The 22,569-nt window shown below is 40.4% G+C and overlaps 1 long non-coding RNA gene across 1 annotated transcript in view; it reads left to right on the forward strand.

Annotated features, from left to right (window-relative positions):
* The first annotated feature begins 8,830 nt into the window (after window positions 1–8,830).
* The window catches only part of LOC132766608 (uncharacterized), a 45,788-nt gene continuing 32,049 nt past the window's right edge, over window positions 8,831–22,569 (forward strand). The window contains exons 1-2 of the long non-coding RNA XR_009630512.2: window positions 8,831–8,927; window positions 19,647–19,708. This is a non-coding gene — a long non-coding RNA (uncharacterized lncRNA). The remainder of the gene's footprint in view (window positions 8,928–19,646; window positions 19,709–22,569) is intronic.

Here is a 22,569-nt window from a genome sequence, read left to right on the forward strand (position 1 = left end):
CTGCTTTCTTTTTCCTTCCATTTTCGCCCAGCATCATTGTCTTCTCCAGGCTTTCCTGTCTTCTCATTATGTGGCCAAAGTACTTCATCTTTGCCTCTAATATCCTTCCCTCAAGTGAACATTCGGGCATTATTTCCTGAAGTATGGACTGGTTGGATCTTCTCGCAGTCCAAGGCAGTCTCAGAATTTTCTCCAGGCTTTCCTGTCTTCTCATTATGTGGCCAAAGTACTTCATCTTTGCCTCTAATATCCTTCTCTCAAGTGAACATTCGGGCTTTATTTCCTGAAGTATGGACTGGTTGGATCTTCTCGCAGTCCAAGGTAATCTCAGAATTTTGTTGTTGTTTATTCATTCACTTGCTTCCGACTCTTCGTGATCTCGTGGACCAGCCCACGTCAGAACTCTCTATTGGTTGTCACCACCCCCAGCTCCTTCAGAGTCAAGCCAATAACTTCATGAATATAATCCATCCATCTTGCCCTTGGTCGGCCCTGCTTTCTTTTTCCTTCCATTTTCGCCCAGCATCATTGTCTTCTCCAAGCTTTCCTGTCTTCTCATTATGTGGCCAAAGTACTTCATCTTTGCCTCTAATATCCTTCCCTCAAGTGAACATTCGGGCTTTATTTCCTGAAGTATGGACTGGTTGGATCTTCTCGCAGTCCAAGGCACTCTCAGAATTTTCCTCCACCACCACATTTCAAAAGCATCTATCTTCCTTTGCTCAGCCTTCCTTATGGTTCAGCTCTCACATCCATAGGTTACTACAGGGAATACTATTGCTTTAACTATGCGGATCTTCATTGGCAATGTGATGTCTCTACACTTCACTATTTTGTTGATATTGCTTTCCTCCCAAGAAGTAAGCGTCTTCTGATTTCCTGGCTGCAGTCTGCATCTGAGTAATCTTCATGGCTAGAAATCCAAAGTCTGTCACTGCCTCCACATTTTCTCCCGCTATTTGCCAGTTATCGATCAGTATAGTTGCCATAATCTTGGGGTTTTTTATGTTTAACTGCAACCCAGCTTTTGCACTTTCTTCTTTCACCTTGGTTAGAATCATAGAATCAAAGAGTTGGAAGAGACCTCATGGGCCATCCAGTCCAACCCCCTGCCAAGAAGCAGGAATATTGCATTTAAATCAACCCTGACAGATGGCCATCCAGCCTCTGTTTAAAAGTCTCCAAAGAAGGAGCCTCCACCACACTCCAGGGCAGAGAGTTCCACTGCTGAACGGCTCTCACAGTCAGGAAGTTCTTCCTCATGTTCAGATGGAATCTCCTTTCTTGTAGTTTGAAGCCATTGTTCCACATCCTAGTCTCCAGGGAAGCAGAAAACAAGCTTGCTCCCTCCTCCCTGTGGCTTCCTCTCACATATTTATACATGGCTATCATATCTCCTCTCAGCCTTCTCTTCTTCAGGCTAAACATGTCCAGCTCCTTAAGCCACTCCTCATAGGGCTTGTTCTCCAGACCCTTGATCATTTTAGTTGCCCTCCTCTGGACACATTTCAGCTTGTCAATATCTCTCTTGAATTGTGGTGCCCAGAATTGGACACAATATTCCAGGTGTGGTCTAACCAAAGCAGAATAGAGGGGTAGCATTACTTCCCTAGATCTAGACACTATGCTCCTATTGATGCAGGCCAAAATCCCATTGGCTTTTTTGCCACCACATCACAGCTTCTATTACTTATAGACAGATTGCTTCATTTTTATCTTAAGTATATAAGAACACAAAGGTGTGTATAATCCAGCATTCTGTTTTTACAATAGGCAACCAGATGTCTTAGTGAAAAGCACACAAGTAGGGCATAAGTGCAATTGCAACCTTTTGTTCATGCATCCAGATATTCTTTGGTAGATTCTGAAACTAATAGGGTGCTTCCAGACAGTGCCAATATGTGTGTTTTAATTTTGGGGCAAAAAAATCCTGGGACCTGATAGCAGGTCCACACAGAGACCTGTCAGTCCCAGGAAATGTTTCTCCACCATCCTCACATCTTTGAGGCGGATCAAGATGGAGGGTGGATGGGGGGACATAAAGTGAAACCTTTTTTAATTCACTCTGTTATGAGGTGGACCTCATATGCATACATAGAATCATAGAATCAAAGAATCAAAGAGTTGGAAGAGACCTCATGGGCCATCCAGTCCAACCCCCTGCCAAGAAGCAGGAATATTGCATTCAAATCACCCCTGACAGATGGCCATCCAGCCTCTGCATAAAAGCTTCCAAAGAAGGAGCCTCCACCACACTCCGGGGCAGAGAGTTCCACTGCTGAACGGCACTCACAGTCAGGAAGTTCTTCCTCATGTTCAGATGGAATCTCCTCTCTTGTAGTTTGAAGCCATTGTTCTGCGTCCTAGTCTCCAGGGAAGCAGAAAACATGCAAATATCTTAATGTAAACTAAGCATATCTGTCGGATCTCTCTCTTTACCCAGTTGTTACTTCAAGCTTTATTTAATAATACAAAGTTTAAAAGAAAAAGTATCAGAGAGTTTTAATTGCTTTCCACTTGTGCTACCCTTGAGTCACCCGTGTCTCCTTTTTTTGACAGCCTAATCAGCTGATCAGCTGTTTTGGGCTTTTAAAAAAGTGAACATGCACTGGAGCAGTCCATACAGGGGGAGAGAAGGGAAGCACATGTTTTGCATGACTGCAGAGATAAAACAGTCCTGCAAAGGTGTACATTTTTCAGGGTTTTAAGTGCACCTTTTTAACACATGCTTTTCAGCTGTTAACCAAATTCCACCCACACTTTGGCTAAACATTGTTTAGTACCTCCCCCCCCCCCTTTTTTTTTCCTGGTTACTTCTGGGGTTTTAGCCATGTGTAGAAGGGCGTTTAGCTATTGTGAATAGTTTCTACAGTTCAACATCATCTGGAAGAGTATCGGTTCCCCACCTATAAGGTAGAAGGAATAAGTCCACAGAGTTTCTTCTTTATTATAATAGCTTTTATTCCCCTCCTCTAATTACTGTTGTGAATTGAACATTCACATAATTTTTCTATGAGACAAAGATGTTTTTGGCAGCTAGAAGTGATTTGGCTAATTGTGGTACTGGAAATACAACTGATCTTCTGAAAGTTTGCTGCAAGCCTAGTTTTTTTTTTTATCAGCTTGCATATTGGTTTGCTGTTGCTGTTTAGAGTAATAGGAATTGTGGCTGTGTTGTTTTTATTTTTCTGCTCTCATGTATGTAGATCTAATAAATTTGCAAACAAAACAGATATAATGAATGCTAATGAGTCACAGCTCAAAATATATGACACACATGCACATGTATAGTGAAGTTCAGTAACGTAGCACACTAAAATAAGACTATGAACAAGAAAACTAAGAATACAGGGGAAGTTATGAATACAGAGGAACACTCATCCAAACATGTACCCCAGGGTTTAAGTTTAATTTTGAGATTTTACACAACAATGGTGTCAGTTCATTCAGCATTACTGCTAAACTTGAGAAATAGAGCTACAAAGTGGAGTCCATGACATGCGAGTGTGGAGAAGAGCAAACCACAGAACACTACAATGAGGTCTGAGCCCCGGCACATGCACCATGGCGGACCTTCTTACAGCGGCAGTAGAGACACTCGTGGCCAGCTTCTGGTCAAATGAAATTTAGTATAATACCAAGTTTTTAACTTTGTTTTTGGTTTTTAATACATTTTAGCTGTATTCTCAGTTTGCTGTTGACATGATAAATAAATCCAACATTACTAATTTTAAGATAATTTACCAAATTTCTTCACTAATTATGGTCAATTTCTAATTCATTTATTCAAAATAGAACATGAAAACTTCAGTTTAAGAACTAAATTGAAACAGTTAAACCAATTGCTTTCCCAGTGAGGCTGGTAAATTTAGAGCATTTGGTACATCCCAGATTAACACAACTGTTTTCAGCAGATTCTTTTATTCTGCATCTACTCCCACACTTCATATGTTTTCCTTAATTAAGAGATCATGATTCATACTAGTAGGTACCACTTTGCTTGGGAAGGCTCACCCTGAAGTCAGTGTGCCAAGGACTGCACCATTAATTCTAAATTTGGGTTCATCTCCTAAGTAGAAACATTGTTTCAACATTTTTCCAGATCATGTGGCTTTAGCATTAGTCTGGAACAGATATGGGTTTACTGCAGAAAATTCATATTTATTAAAGGTCTTTAAAGAGAATATTTCTTAGCCTACTTTAAATTACATGAAAATAAATAACCTTTGCAGTGAAAGTGAATAACTTTTCTCATTTCAAGTGCCTCATATCTTCAGAAGTGATGTGATGTGATGGGCCACACATTGTGGGAATTTGGAAAACAGTCCTTGGAAAATATATTTTTGATTAATACCTTCCAGAATCAAGAGGGGGATTGGAAGGTTTAGTTCAAGAAAACTTTTGCTTAGGTCATGTGAGAAGCCACATGTACATGAGGAAACCTTTCCCCCCTTTTTTCTACCTCTACTTGTCTTTCATTCTCTCATCCTACAACTATCTTCTATGTCATCAAAGAGATTTCTAGGGTTGGACAGTTCAATTTTGAGTAGGGAAAGAAAGAATATTCAAAAATAGTTTTAAAATCAAATTGTGTCCTTAAGTTTTAGGAAACTCTCTGTTAAGAAGAATCTTGGACTTATCAGAAGTTGCACAAAACTTGCACATGTATGTTTGTGCAGAAAACAAAAATACATTTTATGCAGAAATCCTATTTCTCATGCAAAGACACCTACAGGCCTGATCTGAAGACTGGGAAATATTTTGGTGCAAATATTTGTGTCTGCTGTGACCTACAGAGCAGAAGGGTGTCTAAATCCCAATGTTACAAAAACATGTTGGTTTTAGGTTTCCTAGCAGAGTTATTGGGTGTTTTGCAATGGTGGTATTGTCTGAAAATCCAGACCAAAAAGCCCCAAAACTTAGATGGATGAAGCCACCTGATATCAGAAACAGGAACCCCCTCCCCACTTGCTAGGAAGCCTCAGCTGGTTTTTCTCCCTTCCACTATCACTACAATGGGCACAGGTCATACAAATTTACTCCACCAGGCTTTGCACAATAGATTGGAATGTCAGCCAGCAGCTAATTGAAGGTCACATTAAATCTCATCTAAGCTGACCCAAAAACTTATCACCACAGTCCAGCTCTCCTTTGACCCATTCAGGGGGACCAAGAAATCCTATCACCTAAGGCAGTGGTTCTCAACCTGTGGGTCCCCAGATGTTTTGGCCTTCAACTCCCAGAAATCCTAACAGCTGGTAAACTGGCTAGGATTTCTGGGAGTTGTAGGACAAAACACCTGGGGACCCACAGGTTGAGAACCATTGACCTAAGAGCTCTTGCATCCAGATAACCAATTAGTGACCATTGTCACAAACCAATACCCATTTCCTTATGTGCAAAGCCCCCTGCCAGCATAAGGCAGACAACAACAGCAAAGCAACAGATTCAGGTTTTCTCCATTAAAGCTTTATTGAAGTTCCCGTCACACACAACCCACCAATCACAGCTGTAAAACATTACAATGAATATACATAAAATGTGAGAAAACATATTGTAACTTTGAGCCAATCAGAACGAAGTCCATTTTTTTAGGAAAACCTAAAATACGAATAACCATGAATTGGAGGCATGTCAGATCTGGGATTCTTTTCCCTGGTGTTCTTCTTTGATCAACAAAGCCATAAAATCGACATCTATCTGCATCTCTGTGTGTCTTGATTGAGAACACTGGAGCCAGCATGCTGGGAGCAAACCCCAGAGTTTGGGAAATGGTACAGAAATTCTGACTTTGTTGGTTTTTACAATGAGTGTGCCACAAATGGTTATAGGGCGTATAGAGCATGAGACACATGTGGACACTCCTGCTTTGGAGTCACAGCTAAAGAACATGGCATGGCCGGGATTTTCTAACAGAGCAGACAGTCTTAATTTATCAGGAAGAATCCTGGGACAAAGGTGAGGACTGGGTGGAGAAATTTGGTCACTGTCCAGAGCAAATGTAGGTCTTCTGGCTATTAATCCTTGTTTTTATCTGCACATGCCTGCCCTTTCAAGTTTGGATCTGATTCACCCATAGCTTTTGCTTTTGCTGTAGCCACCACCACACTATTTTTGTCCATGCCTGGTATTTCCCTAAACCTTTGGCCAAACTCCAGGCTGGAATTACTTGCACAATAAAATTGATCGCTAAATGGGTGCAAATGAAAAGTATTTTCTTTCCAGCACATCCTGACACTTTGAGAATTCAAGAAACTGCAAGTGATGGAAATTTGCCACCTTTGAGAAAACGTCAGCAATGTTTCCACAACTTGGGCTATCCCCCCCCCCCCCCCCCGCACTTCCCTCCAAATATCTGAGACAACTTTTCTTTATAAAGACAGGAGAGGGAGGAAAAGGGAACACGCACGTTCTGAAGTTAGCTTGTCCCCAACAGGTGAACTCTAAACAAATTTATTAGGAGAAAAAAATAGGCATGCATGTAGGAGCAGCTGCAGGCCTGGTGGAGGAAGTGACTGGGTGTGATTTCCATTGACATCTGTTTTGTTTGCTCAAGAGCTTTTTACACAAGATGCAACTTATATTTTGAGAACTGAGCTATTATTACCTCTTTAGTTTTAAACAGGAGGGCAACAGCTTGTTTTACTGCTTCCCAAATTTCCCATCACCCTAATCCCATACACGGACATACTTTTATAAACAACATCTATGGGAGATTACTCGAAATGATTAGCAGAGTAGAGGTAAGATAGTTTTGGAACACCTATTCATCTGCTGGTATGGAAAGTTCTATTATGTTCCATTCTCACTCCCTCTCTTGCTCCCCACTTCTCTGTCCATATAATGTGCTTTAAATAGTGCTGCACTTACTGGCATTGAGAAGTATATTCCTTTTAGGGTGCATCTACACTGTAAAATTAATATAGTTGCCTCAATGCTATGGAGTCATAGGATTTGTAGTTTTAAAAGTCTTTAGCTTTCTCTGCCAAAAAGGGCTGGTGCCCCATCAAACTACAAATTCCAAGATTCCATAGCATTGATCAAGGAAATTGAAGCCATGTCAAACTGCATTAATTCCATAGTGCAGATGCATCAACCCCCCCCCCATATTTTAATTATTATTTTAGAATTAAAACACACCAAAGGTAACAATACTTATACATAAATAAGTTTTAAAAGTTGATTTCCAACTTCTCTTTTGTCAGTTTCTCTATAATTTTAATATTTTTTCACTGAACAGCCTGCAGGAATAGTAAGGAGACTTTCTGTGAACTTTTTTTTGGGGGGGGGGGAGAACAGAGGACTGGGAGAGGAGAGAGGCACTGCCATCCCATCTACTCAGGCTACCTGGGCCCAGGGAACATGGGATGACTGTGGTAGTACCACCCGGGATAACACACAGCAACCCCAGCTGACAGTCTACACTGCCTTGATCCGTGCAAATATTTTGATCTTCATGGAAGATTCATAATTTTGCCTTGCCGAATTTTTAAAATCTTGGTGTAAAGCTAATTAAAAGGCATACCCTGGGTTGAACCACATTAGTCTGGGTGCATTGTTTGAATGCCCCAGGCTAATGTGACACAAAACATATTGCATTTTCTGACAGTGTAGATGATACCTCTAACTCTGGAAACAGGGTTTTGATGTCCATGAAAACCCACCGGATGTCCTTGGACAAATCATATGATCTCAGCTTCAGAAAACTCCATGACAGGGTTACCTTAGTGTTGCCATAAATCAGAAACAACCTGAAGGATACAAGAAGAAAAAGAGTAACACACATGTACAATTCCATCTGTGAAGCCAAATGTGAAGCGCTTCCTGGTGGGAATAATATATCTTTCAACATGTTTCTCTTTCAGACATTATGCCACCTATACAAATATTGTAAGCAGAACTGGGAAGACCAAAGCTTGTGTAGTTCTTAAGTTGGTGAAAAAACATTTAAAACTATTGTTTACAATCTGTCATTGTTTTAATGCTTGCATTTCTACAGCTGTGGACTCCTTGGAGGTAGGAAGCAATATTGTAATAAAATAAAATAAAGTAAATGCAACTACAGACCAGATATGATACCCTTCAGAAATGTAACGTTTAGGAAACTCTAGGAAGAGCTGAAGAATGACAGCTGGAACTGAGCCAAACTTCCCTCAGGTTCCCAACACCTTTGTTGCTGAATTTGCTGTGGCAAGATCAGGTGCGTAGGGGGTCACAGAGCTTGTTACTAAGGAGAATAACACTCCCACACGTTGTCACAAAGAAACACATTTTTCTTGGTGCTCCAATGAATTTAGTGACAGTGCAACAGCAACATGAAACTAGACCACATTTTCAACATATACACAAAGCTATGTGGAGTAGTACAGAACAGACAGTACACATTGGTTATACAATAGGCACACATATTATATGAGAGATTCATTCCAGGCTTTTTTGTATAATACAATTTTCACATTTAATCTGGAACCCTATTTTTTCATCTCTGAAATAAATGATGTCTTGGCCTTCCAGCTGAAGCATGTCAGAGAATCATGAAGGAGGACGTAGCTATTCCTAGGGAAGTGATCTCTTTGGGCCACCAGCACAATTCTGTGGTCAACCTGTGCAAATTGTCCAGCATAACAGAGAAGTTGGCCACAAAATTGTGCTAGAAGTCTAGATAGAATACTTCTCTGACTTTATTAGTTCCTCCTGCACAAGTCTATCATATTCGAACCTCTTTGCATAAAACTAAAACTACATTCAGTGAGGTTGCATAATAAGCAGGTTTACTATATTACATAATTTGTTACTCTGCAGGTAGCAGAATTACATCCATGGTCATTACAAGCAAACAAGCACTAACATCCCAGCTTGCTATTGCAAAGAATAAAGGAAAGAAAGAAAGAAGAAAAGTAACCAGTTTTCAAAGCAAATCATTACAAGTAAGAAGTTACTTCTTTCTCTATTGAATACAGTAAAATACAGCACAGATCTCTGTCGGAAAGCCAAGAATCTAAAGGCACATAAAACTGTAAAGCATGCAATAATGTCTCAGTTCTTGTGGGTTTTTTCGGGCTATATGGCCATGTTCTAGAGGCATTTCTCCTGACGTTTCGCCTGCATCTATGGCAGGCATCCTCAGAGGTCTGCTGGAGCTGGGAAAAAGGGGTTTATATATCTGTGGAATGACCAGGGTGAGACAAAAGGCTTTTGTAAGTTGGGCTAGGTGTGAATCTTTTCAACTGACCACCTTGATTAGCATACAATGGGCTGACAGTGCCTGGAGCAAACTCTTCTTGAAAGGTAATTAGATGTCCCTGCCTGTTTTTCTCTCTGCTGTTTTAATTTTAGAATTTTTTAATACTGGTAGCCAGATTTTGTTCATTTTCATGGTTTCTTCCTTTCTGTTGAAATTGTCCACATGTTTGTGGATTTCAATGGACAAGTCTACATAGGGACCACCAAACGCAGCGCCCAAACAAGAATCCAGGAACATGAAAGGCACTGCAGACTACTTCAACCAGAGAAGTCAGCCATAGCAGAGCACCTGATGAACCAACCTGGACACAGCATTTTATTTGAGAACACAAAAATGCTGGACCACTCTCACAACCACCATGTCAGACTACACAGAGAAGCCACTGAAATCCACAAACATGTGGACAATTTCAACAGAAAGGAAGAAACCATGAAAATGAACAAAATCTGGCTACCAGTATTAAAAAATTCTAAAATTAAAACAGCAGAGAGAAAAACAGGCAGGGACATCTAATCACCTTTCAAGAAGAGTTTGCTCCAGGCACTGTCAGCCCATTGTATGCTAATCAAGGTGGTCAGTTGAAAAGATTCACACCTAGCCCAACTTACAAAAGCCTTTTGTCTCACCCTGGTCATTCCACAGATATATAAACCCCTTTTTCCCAGCTCCAGCAGACCTCTGAGGATGCCTGCCATAGATGCAGGCGAAACGTCAGGAGAAATGCCTCTAGAACATGGCCATATAGCCCGAAAAAACCCACAAGAACTGAGTGATTCCGGCCATGAAAGCCTTCGACAATACATGCAATAATGACTAAAGTATTCCTGAGATGTATAAATAAAAATATATTTGCTTTTACTCTCATTTATAATAGCCCAGTCATATGATTTTCTTAACAAGGTTTACTCTGAGAAGGTTTATCATTGCTTTCTGGGAAAGCAAGGAGAGTGAAATTTGCCTCAGGTCATCTAGTAGGTTTATAGGGCTGAATAGAATATGAAACTTATAGGACATGTGGCAACAACTCTTGGAGTTCTACGATCTCAACACTTTTGACATAGCCGGGCGGCCGGCCCGGCTATCCGGGACCCACCGAGGCTCCTCGGCGCTGCGGTATCGTTCCCTTTAGAGAGGAGATTCCATCTGAACATTAGGAAGAACTTCCTGACTGTGAGAGCTGTTCAGCAGTGGAACTCTCTGCCCCGGAGTGTGGTGGAGGCTCCTTCTTTGGAAGCTTTTAAGCAGAGGCTGGATGGCCATTTATCAGGGGTGATTTGAATGCAATATTCCTGCTTCTTGGCAGGGGGTTGGACTGGATGGCCCATGAGGTCTCTTCCAACTCTTTGATTCTATGATTCTATGACATGGAGCTCATTATACCATGCGCATTCTGGCTAGGCTCCATGCCGAAAGAGAAGGGCAAGCAGCGTACGTGACCGCCATGGCAATACAGAAAGCTTCCCATGTTGCCTTAGCCCAGTGATGTCCAAACTTGGGGACTGACTCCCAGGACGTGGTACACATTTCCTGGGGGTCAATCTCCACAACCGTTCTACACCTACGAGCTTCTGGAGGCAAAAGGTGCGAGATGGTTCCCACCTCTCACTCACAGCTCCCAACTTACCACATAAAACTTACTGAAAGGGTTCCTGGCCACTATAGAGCCTCTCCTCGCATCCTCATGGAGCAAAAAAATGATCCCTGAACAGACCCTGGAGGACGGGGATTTTCCCTCCCTTCCGTCTCCTCAGGGGATTAATTGGGGGCTTTGAGTGGATTCAATCTATCTCAATTTCAATCAGGATATCATGGAACCACTCTGGGAGGGAAATCCCGGGTTAGTGGGAGGAGATGGGGACTAGAACCCAAACCAAAGTGGGTTACTTTAACCTGTTTCACAGCAGGTTTTAGCACTGTCTGGAAGCACTCTGAGTCATGTAAGTTCATCCTACTGTACAAGTTACAGGGGCCTTGCAGTGGGAGGTTGTAACTGGAATTCAGCAAGCATCCCCAGTCATTTGTCTCCATGTCTCCTCCAGGTGACAGACATTTGACATTGCTAGTCATGCTTTCCTGATCAGTGATCTCCCATTTTACATTCTTGAAACTAAATGGAAAATTAACAAGAAAGACATGAACGCATATTTTTTGTGAAACAAAAGCAGTAAATTCTCTTTTTTCCAAAACATATAGATTCATAGACACACTAGCAACTTGGTACTGCACACACAGTAATAACCTGTCACTCAAATCACTGTGCAACAAGGGAGAGCATTGCTCATTGTGAACAGATGTAATATGGCATCTGTTATTTGAAACATTAAATTATATATTGGTTATATATTATTTAACTTGTTATACCACATGAAGCATGATTCTGCCCCCCTATAAGTCCCATGTTCTCAAGCAGCTGGAGGTTTATACATCTTGGTTGCTGCACATTTCCTGCCTGCTCTTTATTCTTTTTCCTGATTCAAGCACCATCTGGTTGGTTAACCATTTCTGTAAAGGGTTTAAAAACAAATTGGAAATGATTGATATCACAAGTCTAAGTAACTTGGTTTTTGATAGAAAGTGATTCCACCAACCTGCATTCAATGAGAAAGTGTTACAGACCTTCAAGCTTTTTAAAGCTCTAGGTGCTCTTACTGCCTATTACAGGGAAAACCAGCTGATCCCTCATCCATCTAAAACACAGACATGTGCTTTTCACCTCAAGAACAGACAAGCATCTGAGGATTACCTGGGAAGGAATCCCACTGGAGCATTGCAGCACACCCAAATACCTGGGAGTCACTCTGGACCATGCCCTGACCTACAAGAAGCACTGTCTGAATATCAAGCAAAAAATGGGCACTAGAAATAATATACGAAAGCTGACTAGCACAACCTGGGGATCACAACCAGACACAGTGAAGATATCTGCCCTTGCACTCTGCTGCTGAGTATACATACCCAGTGTGGAACACATCTTAGCATGCTAAAACAGTAGATGTGGCTCTTCATGAAACATGCCACATTATCACGGGGTGTCTGCGCCCTATACCACTGGAGAAATTACACTGTTTAGCCGGTATTGCACCACCTGACATCCGCTGGGAAGTAGCAGCCAAAAGTGAAAGGATCAAGGCAGTGACATCTCCAGCTCATCCCCTGTTTGGATATCAGCCAGCACATCAATGACCTAAATGAAGAAATAGTTTTCTAAGATCTACAGAGACACTTGCAGCAAGTGAGAGTCCAAAAGTGGCAGGCTCAAACCCAGAACCTCAACCAATGGCTGATACCAAATGAGAGACTCCCCCCTGAGCACACAGAAAACTGGGCGACTTGGAAGGCACTGAACAGACTGCACTCTGGCACCACAAGATGCAGAGCCAACCTTAAGAAATGGGGCTACAAAGTGAAATCCACAACATGCGAGTGTGGAGAAGAGCAAACTACAGAACACGTACTGCAATGCAACCTGAGCCCTGCCACATGTACAATGGAGGACCTTCTTGCAGCAACCCCAGAGGCACTCCAAGTGGCCAGATACTGGTCAAAGGACATGTAATCAACTACCAAGCTTGCAAACTTTGTGTTTTGTTTGTTTGTTTGTTTGTTTGTTTAAAAATGCAATACAACTGTTTGGTCTGCCTCTGACACGATAAATAAATAAGCTTTTTAAAAATTATGTGTATTGTTAACCATTACTAACTATCTTTAAGGGTGGCTAACACATTACTGATATATTATTTTAGTTCACGTTTATTAATTTATGGAACAAAAAAAAATTAAATAGGTGTTTTTTTTAAAAAAAGAAGTGACCATCACTCTTAAAATTAAAAATGTAACAATGTTACCATTAAGAGTATTATTTGCAAATGAAACATGGAAAACCCATACTTGCTAGAAATAATGTGTTAAAGGCAATATCATTATTTCTATCATGTCATTTCCAAGCTGTGTTCACTAATCAGAAGTATGTTATTGGTTTGCACTATTTGAATTAGATTTATACTTAAAATTATTCTAGTAGGACAATTAGAAATCTATTTCAGGGTAGAAAATTTGGCTCTCTAGAAGACTATCTTTGGGGAAGAAGTTCTGGATCAAACTCCACATGTGAGTAAGCACACCATGCATTTTAAAAATACTCTTTTATGATACTCTGTCCCTGATAGATAAACTATGCAATGAATACACACAACTCTAATTTCCATGGTATTTAATGTTGCCAGATTGGTGATGGCTCTCAGTGTTAGGAAAATATTCATGATCTCTTGCTTTTTTATTGGTTTAACAAAATATGGTTTATTGCACTGGCTGAAAAAAAAAGTTTTATCTTTCAAGAATGACAAAAGCTGAGGTAAAGGAAGACAAATTTGAAACAAACTGAGCTTCTGATGAAAAAGATTCCAACACAATTGTAAAAACATATACCCTAGTTGAATTTAGTCTTTATTTCAAAGTTGCCATAATTGTCACAATAACAACATGTTTTTGTTATTTATAAACAGTGCATTATTATGGGGATGGGGGGGGGATGCAAGATGGGGGGGGGAATGCAAGAGGCACCAAGGCATGTCATCACAGTTTATGACACCAACCTTATTGATGCCACTGAGTCTATCCCTGTCACAATGGTACTGGACAAGGAGGTAAGCAGGGAAGATGGAGGAAGTAAGCATAGGGTGGGTGCAATAGGGAAAGGAAGGCTGGAGAGTGATTGCAGCCTGGGCTCTCTTGCCTCTCTCTTGACTCCAAACTGTTTCTGATACTTGCCTCCTTCTCTCCCATTTTCCTTCACTTGCTCCATGCAAACATAGAAATGTGAGCTAACTGCATGAGAGGCAAGGACATGAGCCTGCCTTTCTCAGTTATGTGCCCCCCATCAGGCTTGCTGTCCAAAGGAAGACCACACTCCTGCCACTTCTCTCCTCTTCTCTCAAATGGGGAGGATCCCCACCACCAACACAACTTTATAGAATCATCTTAATCACTTCCTGTCCCTCCACACTATACACAAATCTTTGTGCTTCATATGCTTTGTGTTTTTCTCTGCAGCTTCTAACACTGTATTTTGAGGTCCTTTCTTTGTCCTTGGATTAGCCTTAAAACTCATCAGTTCTTCTCTTTGAACCCTCTTTTCCTGATTCCTCATATACATGTGCACTGATTTCCATTGTTTTTTTCACATATCCAGCTTCACCCTTTCTCATCCTCTCTTTCTCTGTCCTGCTAACTCTCACCTTTCAATCCCCTGCCCTATTACGGAGTTTCTTGCAGATGCTAGCTGGTTTTTCTAAACTCCTTCGCAAATGTTCAGAATAGCAAAACCCACTTTAATTACACTTTGAGTTGTCAGACCCAGTTGTAACACAGGCTAGTGTCCTCCCCTCCTCCCCAAGTTGGATGTAACAATACTTTCATTTGGGGCAAAAAGTACTCTTCTAATAGGGTTTAGGCCCTCATGATTTCTAGACTTCTAGATCAACTCATCTAGAAGTCTATTTTCTATTGATTACTACTATGCAGTGAAGGTGGAGAGAATCTGGACCATTACACAGGAGCACCCCAACGCAGCATTCCTGGCAGTGTACACACTAGCTACCCAATGTTTGATATCCTACTGTCCATAGCCTTGGCCATTCCTTGACTGCTCTAAATATATTGGGATACTGTAATTGTTATTGTCTGTCTGTTTCATTATTGATTTGAACAACGGTCACTTCCCTGGTGTTCTGCAGATTATACATCACATAGTAAACAAAAAAAAATGTTTACCAAGGAAGAATCTGTGTATGGTAATTTGGTTCTATATTATATCTCAGACACATTTGTTTGAATGACTTATTTATGACCCTTATTCTGGCAAAGGACAGGCAAACGTACAGAAAAGTACATAATACCTCTCATCAAATACAGGGATGTGTCTAGGCTGAGCACAGCAAAGCTTCTGTAAACATGCTTGGAAGAGTATTCAATGTAGTCATTTTCTGTAAGAGAGTATCATTACAGCCATCAATACTTGGCAGAAGAAGAAAGGAACCTACCTACACATGATTAGATGACAGATTGAAATTTGGGTTGAGATTAAGAATAGATCCTGGTTGTAGTTGTTTCCACACTGTCAAGCCGTTGACAGTTTCAGTAACACTTCAACCCATATTTATTCTGCCACCACAGAAACCAGATGGACAAATGAATTTGTAAGTATTATGTAAAACACATTACATTAAATAAATACATTTAAAGACCTCATTACAACAACATGTGCAGCTTCTCTTTAAAAATTGAGAGCAAACTGGCCCTTAAATGTGTCCATGAAAGGAGAAGAGTGATAGCATTATGCACTGCACTGGGCTAGTGTGGCCATGTATCCTAACTGTAGAGGAATGTAGAGCTTCCAGTGAACAATCCCCTCTACTCTAAACTGCCCCATGTTTGAAAAGATGTTCAATCCAGGTCCAAATAAAGATCATGAACCATAAAAATGTGAGTAGTGGTCCTAAAACTGTACATCAACTGGTAGTACCTAAAAAACAGAAGTGATGAGACATCATAGGTACCTTTTCCACTATGGTATGGTGACATCAGTAATGGGAACTAACTAACAAAAAGAAATCTGTTTGTCATTATATTTTCCAGTTTTAACTGTTTCTCCAATGACCCTGTTACCACCATCATCAGTTCACTTGTGGACGAGTATGATTGCTATCCAAGTGTAGAGTCTTGGTGATGGGTCTGTAGGTGGCTTTAGAGACCTATTCTGGATCTGCATGTTCTTTCGCAGTGAGGATATCGATTTTTCAGATGGAAGGTAATCCCAGCAAGGTTTGGCTTGATGTGCCTTCCTCTTGACATGGTTCTCCCTTTCCCCCTCCATTCATGCCTCTTCAAATTCCATAGCACTGTTGGTCACAGCTGACCTCCCATTAGAATGCTCAAGGGCCAGGGCTCCCCAGGTCTCAGTGTCTATCCCGCAGTTTTTTAAGGTTAGGTTTGGTTAGCTTTAAGCCCATCTTTAAATCTCTTTCGCTGCACACCAACATTCTGTTTTCCGTTCTTGAGTTGAGAGTATAGTAACTGCTTTGGGAGATGGTGATCGGGAATTCGGACAATGTGGCCAGTCCAGCGAAGTTGATGACAGAGGATCATTGCTTTAATGTTGGTGGTCTTTGCTTCTTCCAGAATACTAACATTTATCTGCTGTGTCTTCCCAAAGGATTTGCAGAATTTTTGAGAGGCAATGATGATGGAATCATTCAAGAAGCTGAGAGTGATATTTGTAGACGGTCCACCTCAAAAGGCAATAGCTTTAAGCAAGCATCTTAGTATCCCTATGAATGTCCTGATCTCCAAACACTCTTTGCTTCATTCAGAAAAATGCTGCACTCACAGAGCTCAGACAGTGTTGTATTTTGGTGTCAATGGTGACTTTTGTGAAGAGGTGGCTGCCAAGGTAGCAAAAATGATCAACATTTTCTAATGTTATGTCATTAAGCTGTATTTCTGGCATCGCAGATGGATTGATTTGTACCTGCTGATAGAGCACTTTGGTTTAACACCACACATCAAGGTTGTGTCTGCTTTTGACAGTATTTCTGCACTTTGAGCAATCCTTACAGATTACCCAATTATGGTCATTTGCTAACAGTGTAGTCCATCAAAGTTCTCTGATGAAGCAACAGTGGGCCAAACTAAGTGGGAAGGCTTCCAAGTGAAGTTTGTCTATAAAATAGGAGGTTGCTGCTATATATATATATTTAGACACCATGGTCATTGCTATGACTACTGCCATATATGGCTGTGGATTTGATTATTTTGCAGCAGTGACTTTGGCGTCCATAAAAAGATCCCCATGTCATTTCTTTGGGGGGAGGGGAGACAAGTCTTTAGCTTTCTGCTTCTGGTCTTCTGTTGTCCAGTTTGGGTCCTTTTATGTAAAGCCAGCAAAAGTACCTACAAAATTCCCCATGTCCTTTCTTCTTGATAGTCACAATACTTATGATAAGATGCATTATGCATTAGAAGAAAAAAGGTTTTATCCATTGTGGTGCCCTGAATTTACATAGTCATGTCATGATCTGTTGTTTTTTAAGTGCCAAATTAAAATGGCCCTCCTTACCCAGGTATTTTTTTCATCACACTAGAGGAACAATCCACATAAAATCCGGTTTGTGCCTCCTGCAGAATTCTGGGGTTTGTGCTTTGGTGAGGTTGTTAAAAGTTCCTTCATAAACTACAAACCTCAGAATTCTGCAGGAGACAGAAACTGGATTTTAAGTGGGGTTTTTTTCCTAGTGTGAGGAGGCACTTAGACTTATATTTACATTTTTATTCTTTAAAAATAAAATAAAATAAAATAAAAAATTATCCTGCATTTGCCATCCGTTGGGGACCCCTCCCCCCAGCACCAACTGCCGCTCTGGGCCAGAGCGAAGAAAGAGGGGCCAGGGGACAGTTCCACCTTGTCTCCTGTGCTATTCTAATAATATGTTATAATATAATATATTGTATATACATATAATATTTATAATATTGTAATGTAATGCAATATAATACTAGTAATTGTTTTTAAATGCATAATGATTTTGTATTCTGTATATCTAAACTGTTGTAAACTGCTCTGAGTCACCTAAGGGCTGAGAAGAGCGGTATACAAATAAAGTAAATAAATAAATAAATACTAAAGTTCCTTTGTTGAATTTCTTGAAATGTCGTGAATTGTCACGAGAATCACCCTGAGATGAAAGAGTTTATCCATTTTAAGTAATGAATTAATTGGCATATTTTGTCCCTGTTATCAAATAACTAACACAGAGAATGAACTGGATGCTTTGCTCCAGAGCCTTTCATGTTGCCAACAACAATGCAAATAATTTATATCTTGTGATATCATCTCATTCTCATGAAAGGACTTTCTAAGGTTGATTTTTAGCAAATTTAAGTTACAGACTTTCCATATTAATAATACACAGAATTCAAAAAAGAATTTTGTTCCAGAGTTCCCTAAAGCTAAAATCTACAATACAGTATCTATGAAATGAATGCTCAGGCACAAGTAACGTAAGCAGTTTTATGAATGATATAGGCCATTGCTGGAATCTTTTTAACAAAATAGACTTCCCACTTTATTGAGATGTCACACACACACTTCTGATTTATACATACAAAATCTATTGTATCATCTTTAGATGCACATACACATCACTAAAATTTGGGACTTAACTGGGAGGAGATGCTTATATTAGAGTCATTGCTGTGGAGTGGGGAAAGGATGCAAAAAAGAAAGAATATAAAAAGATGACCTCCTGTGTAGACACATTTATTTACATACAGATGGTGTTGCAAGGGTGGGGGAGAAAAGTGTGTTAAGCTAAAGTGAAAGCTTGAGAGCTCAGAAATGAAAAAGAAAGCTCTTTGTCCCATGAGTACTGAGGTGATAACAAGATGCCAAAAATACTGAAAAATATGAGACCAAAAACAACAGCAACAGTACCCAGAAATCCATTTATTGTGCTGAAAGTGATGGGTTCATTTGGTTTTTGAGTTTAGGAACCCATTTTTAATTCTGCTTAAAAGAAAAAAAATGTTCTGGGAAAGTGCTAGTTTTGCCTTGTGGATACATGCAATTCCAACAATTCATTATGCCCAAACCTTTCCTGAAAAAAAAAGTGTGTGCATAAACAAAAACACTTTTAGTCCTTCACAAGCAGCCTTTTGGCCAAGTCACAAGACACCACTTGAAATGAAGGGCCATCATCCCAGACATCCTTGATCTTAATTCAAACATGAATCTGTTAACAAATCAACCAAACAAAAGTCTGTCATTCACTTCACACTACACTTCCCTTTAAGGGAAAAGAGAGGTCAAGTTGTATCAAAGAAAGACATGTTTTATAAGTAAAGAAGCATGTGTATATATTTACAAATATGCATAAAAGTATATCGCTGCCAATATAATTTTTTGCACAGTTACTGTTTTAGACATATCCATGTGGTATACTCACTGATTCAGCTCCTTTCTGGAACAGAAAATTGAAGGCATTATATAATCATAGAATAATAGAGTCGGAAGAGAGTACATGGACCATCCAGTCCAACCCCCTGCCATGCAAGATAAGCACAATGAAAATTCCCCTGACAGATAGCCATCCAGGCTCTGTTTTAAATCTTCCAAGAAAGGTGCTTTCATCACACTCCAAGACAATGAGTTCCACCATTGAACAGCTGTTACAGTCAGGAAGTTATTCCTAATGCTCAGGGGGAATCTCCTTTCCTGTAATTTGAACCCATCGCTCTGAGTCCTAGTCTCCAGAACAGCAGAAGACAATCCTGCGCTCTCTTCCTTATGCCACCCTTTCAGATACTTAAACATGGTGATAATGTCTCCTCTCAACCTTCTCTTTTGCAGGCTAAACAGATCCAGGTCTTTAAGCTGCTCCTCTTAGAATATGGTCACCACAATTGGCAAAGGTAAGAATAAACAAGGGCAAGTTAATGCAATCTTGGGTAGAATACAAATCTTATGTGCAGAAAGTATCAGTCTACCACAATCCAAGTTTGAGGACTTGATTTTAAGGATATAGAACTTCATTCCTCATAGGAAGGAAATTCCAGGAAATTATTGGTTATAGCAAGTAGTCGCACTGAGCAAGATCTTGCTCTGCCATTCGTGCAGCCTCCCTACCTCTTCATAATATTTGGGTAACCCAAGAGGTCAGGTCTAAATTAGTAGTTTGGCTTGAGTTCTTGAAGGATTTCAATGGGGTTTCCTTCTGGAGGCAGGAGGTCTTAGCATGGGATGCCTTACAGCTGGAATTCAATGTTTCTGAAACCTTGGGGTTTATTTATTATTATTTATTTACAGTATTTGTATACCACTTTTCTCACCCCGAGGGGGACTCAAAGCGGTTTACACATAAGTAATGGCAAAAATTCAATGCCTGTACAAACAATTACAATTATACACTACAATTAGATATAAATCAAATTAAAAAATACATCCATGAGCAATAAAACAATCATTAAAACAATAAAACAGACTCGTTTTAGCCAGATTTTTCAGCTGCAGAGTGAAAATAGCTATTCGCCTACCTGCCCATTTTCAGGAGGCATGCAAAAATGGATCTGGTGGTCTAGCGAAATTTGGCCAGGAGAAATGGATCGAGATTCAGCTGAAATGCATAAACCTTCTGACTAGGTGTATTTTCCTACCTTTTCAATGGTACTGATATTTTTCTGTTTGTTCAAGATGGTGGGTGGCAGTTGTTCAGACACTGGGCAATGATATGTTGCCACAGTTTCATCTGTTGAGTGGAGTGTCATGCCTGAAATGGCCTATTGGGTCTGCATCTGGGACTTGCTGATGTTACCACTAAGACTTGCTGATGTTACCATCATGACATGCACTGCAATGGTCTATATCCTTTATTGTTTAAGGTTGGGGAAGCTCCTCCACTGAATGTTTTGGTTAAACATTTGGGATAAAATGATTTGGGCCTTCTTAAGGGCAAGGTATTAATCCTGAAGGCACTAGCTGATATGCAGGTTATTTGAGAGATTTGGCCTAAGATACAATTGGTTTGGTCAGCACATCCCACACCAAGAGTGGCCAGGGACGGTGACCTGTGGAAATTGGATATAGCTCAGAAAAGGGTAAGCTGAGAAATTTTCAAAGCGGTGGATAGTTAGGATTTTATATACACCTCAAGTATATCACTTACACAGAGGGCCCTTCCACACAGCCCTATATCCCAGAATATTGAGGCAGAAAATCCCACAATATCTGCTTTGAATTTTCCACACTCAGAGAATGTGGGATTTTCTTGCTTGATCATCTAGGATATAGGGCTGTGAGGAAGGTCCCAGACATGACTTATTTCAGATAGCATCCATCTCTCCAAGGAGGGCAACCAACAGTTTCTTCATGGCCTGCAAGGGGGCATAGGGGCTGTTTTGGCAGTCTTGCTTGGGGATAGAGACAAAGTCCCTAATATGTGGCAGGAATCTGGAATGGAGTTACATCTCATGTGCATCTATGGCACCCTGTTGTTGTAAACCAGGAACGGGAACCTCCACCTGTGTGTTCGGGCAACCAAGGTGGGGGTGAATGGAAATGGCTTTTGAGTTTCATGAGAATTCTAACCTCACTGAAGTCTCATGGCTTCAGGTTGGAATACCCAAGGCAGGCTTCCCAAGGGGTTGCCCTGCAACAACCTGGGTTAAGCAGAGTTGGCATCTCGCTCAAGTTAGCTGAGGAATTGGTTGGAGAGTGCCTACTGATTAAGCTTATTCCACATCAAGTTCATCCCTCACACAGAAAGTTTAAATAGGTAACAATTAATAAAGTTGCCCATAGCTATTCCAATATGGTTGTCTGCTTCATTATTTCAGTGGTGGGGGAGCAAATGCTGTATCTTCCTCCCCCTCAGCAAACTGAATGGGAGCACTATTCCTCAGCAAATTCAAGTAGCAGTCAGGTGGGTGGTAAGTTCTGCTGCTGCTTCACTCCCAAGTGAGCCAGAAATAGATACTTCAGTGGAAGAAGTTAATCATTCCATTCATCATCACAATTATCTCTGCTAATCTCACAGCATTTATTAGCTTTAGCTAATAGGAAATCTATGGTATATCACATTTGACCTATCAACATTTCTAGTTATGAATAAGAGGAGGTGGCTTCTCCCCCCCCCCCCCCCGACACACACACATATGCACACACTTACATTCCCATTTGTTTAGACCAGCCATTAGAATGATGGTTGCCAATGATAATATGTTCATCTAAACATTTTATCTTTTATTTCATAGCATTTTATACAAATGTATAAAATGTATTTCAAAACAGTGATAATTCTTAATGATTTTCTAAAACATGGACAGATATATACTGACCATGTGGTATGTAGGGACAGTGGATCAGCTCCATGGTGACTAAATGATGCATGGAACTAATCCAGGTTAACAAGGCCAAAGCTGTTGGCCATAGCCTTGAATCATATTAACCAAGGTCACAAGTTGCTTCATTTTCTCCCCCAGAATCTGGAGGAAACGGCAACTTTGGGGCCATGTAAACAGTTGAACCAGTTTTGAGATTAAACCGGCTGCAACTGTTTACATGCTTGGGTGGCTTGGCGACACAGGATGGCATGCACCATCCCCTCCTATTGTTCTTTTTTTTAATTTTTATTAGTTTATAGTTTAAAACAATGGAGCAGAACTGCTTCCACACAGTGACATACAAACACATACATTGAGACAATATAACATATATAAAGTGTCCTCTTATTGCACAAACTGGAATTTTGCAGACCTTTCGCTCTTGATCCCCTCCT

This window comes from Anolis sagrei, chromosome 2 (genome assembly GCF_037176765.1).
Source record: "Anolis sagrei isolate rAnoSag1 chromosome 2, rAnoSag1.mat, whole genome shotgun sequence".
In the NCBI taxonomy this organism is placed as follows: Eukaryota; Metazoa; Chordata; class Lepidosauria; order Squamata; family Dactyloidae; genus Anolis; species Anolis sagrei.